The sequence below is a fragment of the Notolepis coatsorum genome (assembly GCF_963971535.1).
Source record: "Notolepis coatsorum genome assembly, chromosome: 13".
NCBI lineage: Eukaryota > Metazoa > Chordata > Actinopteri > Aulopiformes > Paralepididae > Notolepis > Notolepis coatsorum.
The window spans coordinates 82,154,433-82,158,426 of record NC_140177.1 but is presented as its reverse complement, the minus strand read 5'-3'; the positions used below and the strand labels follow the sequence as shown (position 1 = coordinate 82,158,426).

The 3,994-nt window shown below is 48.1% G+C and overlaps 1 protein-coding gene across 1 annotated transcript in view; it reads right to left on the bottom strand.

Moving 5' to 3' along the window:
* Window positions 1-1,852, bottom strand: part of tnn (tenascin N) — a 136,242-nt gene extending 134,390 nt beyond the window's left edge. Inside the window, exon 1 of the mRNA XM_084327725.1 lies at window positions 1,714-1,852. The gene's annotated coding sequence lies outside the window, so the exon portion shown is untranslated. The remainder of the gene's footprint in view (window positions 1-1,713) is intronic.
* Between the last annotated feature and the right edge of the window lie 2,142 nt (window positions 1,853-3,994).

Genomic DNA, 3,994 nt, shown 5'->3' with positions numbered 1-3,994 from the left:
AAGTGGGTCCCAACCTACAAAAACATGCTGCCTAACCATCTCATTCTGACCTGATATAAGAAGTCTAGTCGCACAAGTAATCTTGGTCATTATCATCTGTCAGGTCTCTCAGGTCAGACAGGAGTTTGACTGACAGGGAAAGAGGATTCCCCATTCATTCCTGGCTACCCATAAAAGAGACAGAGAGAGGGAGACAGAGAGAGAGGGAGAGGAGAGAGAGAGAGAGAGAGAGAGAGAGAGAAGAGAGAGAGAGAGAGGGAGAGAGAGACAGAGAGAGAGGAGACAGAGAGAGAGAGAGAGAGGAGAGAGGGAGAGAGAGAGAGAGAGAGAGAGAGAGAGAGAGAGAGAGAGAGAGAGAGAGAGAGAGAGAGGGAGACGAGAGAGAGAGAGAGAGAGGGAGAGAGAGAGAGAGAGAGAGAGAGAGAGAGAGAAGAGAGAGAGAGAGAGAGAGAGAGAGAGAGAGAGAGAGAGAAGAGAGGAGAGAGAGAGAGGAGAGAGAGAGAGAGGAAGGGGGTAGGGGAGAGAGAGAGAGAGAGAGAGAGAGAGAGAGAGAGAGAGAGAGAGAGAAGAGAGAGAGAGAGAGAGAGAGAGAGAGAGACAGAGAGACAGAGGAGAAAGACAGACAGAGGAGGGAGAGAAGGGGTGTAGGGGGGGAGAGAGAGAGAGAGAGAGAGAGAGAGAGAGAGAGAGAGAGAGAGAGAGAGAGAGAGAGAGAGGAGAGAGAGAGAGAGAGAGAGAGACAGAGATACCAGAGAGATACAGAGTAGACAGACAGGCAGAGAGGCAGACTGATAGACAGACAGAGGGAAAGACTGCAATAGGAGAGGAAGTAATAATGTTTCGTAACTGCTTCCTATGAACACATCATTAAGAAACTTCTAAATAAACAGGGGAAGGAAGCTGCAATTAACGTTGGTCATCAGCGTTCTTAGTTATTTCCCTTGATGAAAATGGCTAATTGATCTTGATCTGTCATCATTTACTGTGTATTTCTGAACAGTGAAACCCTTTCCAGATTTGTACATGTGTTTTACATGTCTACATATTTTATGATCCCCAGCACTACACCAGGACTTTGTAATAGCACTGTAAAATGTCAAAATGCATATACATCAAAATTACTAGGTTTATAGGCAGAACAATGACACACTTTGTAAATATATATCTACTTTGTTGTAAATCAATATATTGTATTATATTAATATATATTGTATTATATTATAATATATTATATTATTTCCAATGATTTCAGGGATTCGTGAAATTAGCTACAACCTCCCATAAGAACCAGTTATGTCTAATCCTACATGTACATTTACATTTAGTCATTTAGCTGACGCTTTTATCCAAAGCGACTTACAAGTTCTGTACGACAAGTCAGGAAGGGCACAACTCTATCAGCTGAGTAACAATTTTCATCAAAGTGTTGAGTGCTACAGTGTAGGTTAGTTTATTATTTTATATGTAGATAAAGAATAACAATATAATAGTCACCACAACTTAGTTTTCTAATACCAACAGTTGTTGGTAGTGGAGTAAGGATGCATGGAGCAGAATAATATTCAATATTATTGAACAAAATGATTCAATTAAAAGATTAAAAAAAAAGTTTGCAGATCAGTGCAGCCTCAAATCAGAATTCACTCACCATCATTCTCAAAAGCATTCAGCAGTAAAACCTCAAAAATGTTAAATGAGAATAACAAATCTTACCCTTTAATTTTCTTTAATTCTCTCTCTCCTCTCTTCCTCTCTCCTCAAGGAAAGACAGAATCTGTCGTTCACAGAGCCTCTCCCTCTGCCACCTGTTGGCAAGTTAAGGCCCCCCCTCTCTCTCTCTCTCTCTCTCTCTCTCTCTCTCTCTCTCTTCTCTCTCTCTCTCTCTCTCTCTCTCGCACGTTCTACTATCTCTCGTTACTCTTTCTCCTTCCCTCTCTCTTTCTCCCTCTCTTTATTACTCTCTCTCTCCTTCGCCCTCTTTCTGCCCCCTCCCCTCCCACTAGTTAAAACTTCTTGGAAATGCCTTTAGGCCAATGAGCAGTTACCTAGGGAGGGTCCACGCTATTCTCCTCTTCAAATGATGGAATTAAAAGGGGGAGCGAGAGAGAGAACGAAAGACATCATGTTCACCCCCACTCCATTTCTTTCTCCCTCTCTTTCTCTCTCTTTCTCTCTTTCTCCCTCTCTCTTTATCTCTCTCTCCCTGATTCCCTGAAGACTCTGGCAGGAGCACTCATTCAAGGGTACTACGACTATGCTTGCACCTCATGGTACCAAAGCACCTCAAAGGCGCTAAAAACAAAATTACAAATATCTCAAAACAAACTGGTCAGACTACTGCTTGACCTTACTCCTAGAACCCACCTCACCCCTGCCCACTTTGACAACCTAGGATGGCTTAGAGTAGACGACAGAGTACAGCAACTTGCAATGGGCCTGGTCTACAAGATACACTACACGACCAAGGTACCCATGTACATGTCAAAATACTTCCCAAAGGTCAGTGAATACCACGATCACAACACCAGAGGGAGCTCCACAAATCATGTTAAACCCAGATTCGGCTCAAACAAGGGACTAAACACGTTTCGCAATTATGCCACATCAATGTGGAACGCCCTACCCAAAGCTGTAAAGAAATGTGAATCACTACCCACTTTCAAAACCACTCTCAAGGAACACCTACGGGAGACTGCAATTCGAAACTGGCCCCCTCCAATGTCCTAACCCAACCCCCTCCAATGTACAGTAATTTACCTAGTATGGTTTTGTCAATATTCCAATGTACAGTTTTGCTTGATTGTACAGTGTCCCCCCCCCCCCCCCCCCCAACCCCTCCAATGTAAATGACCTAGTATGGTTGTGTTATGGTTTGTAACCAACCCCAATCGCACAACACAAGACAGGTATGAGAGTAAGCCAAAACAGGGCATTTATTTATTACATAACAAAAAGCGGCACAGTCCCTTTAAGGGAGAACACAAAAACACTAGAGTCAAAGAAATATGGAAAATGCGGCACTGTGCCTTTAAGAGGCGAACAGGCTAAGGGACTAAGGCTAAGGGCCAGGGCTAAGGACCAGGGCTAAGTGTCAGGGCCAGGACCAGGGGCACTGGAGAGGGGCACAGGGACAGAGGCCCGGAGAGGCGGGCTGGAGACAGGGACAGAGAACAGGGTTAAGGCCTCGGACAGGGCGAGGGCCAGAGCTGCTTACAGGGATGAGGACAGGGTTCCGACGGCGGAGGCCTGGCACGGGAACCCGACAGCGGAGGCCCGACAGCGGAGGCCGGGCACGGAGACAGGGGCCCGACGGCGGAGGCCGGGCACGGGAACAGGGGCCCGACGGCAGAGGCCTGGCACGGGGACAGGAGCCCGACGGCGGGGGCCTGGCACGGGGACAGGGGCCCGACAGCGGGGGCCGGGCACGGAGATCCTCCTCCTCCTCCTCGGATGCTGCAGACGGGCAGCGCAGAAAAAGGGGGTCCCAGGGGACCGGGATGGGAACACGCCGTCCTCCCGTGGAATACTAGGGAGCGACGACGAGCCTCACCCCAGGAACGAGGATCACGAAGAGACGCCTTCCTCCTGTGGAATCGGGAGCGATGGCGAGCCGCCTTGACGTCTGGAGTGGGAACACTGGAAAACCTCCCGTAGAGAATTAGAGAGCGAAGACGGCGTCCCACTCCAGGCAAACGGCGACAGGTGGTGATGGCTGGGCCGTCGTCTCACGCCGGAGACGCGGCAGGTGATGGTGACGTACAGAATGGTAACGTACAGCACTCCATGAACACAGACACAGATACAGATACAGAACGACCCGACCAACAGGTGCGTGAGGGTAGAGGAACAGAATGTCCAAGGGTGGGGGCTGGTGAAGAGTAGGAGGCAGGCAAAAGTTCTCACAAGGGTGGGGGCTGGTGAGGTGAGGAAAGGGAAAAAAAGGTCCAGGGAACAGGCGAATCCTCACAGGTTGTCAATATCCCAATGTACAGTT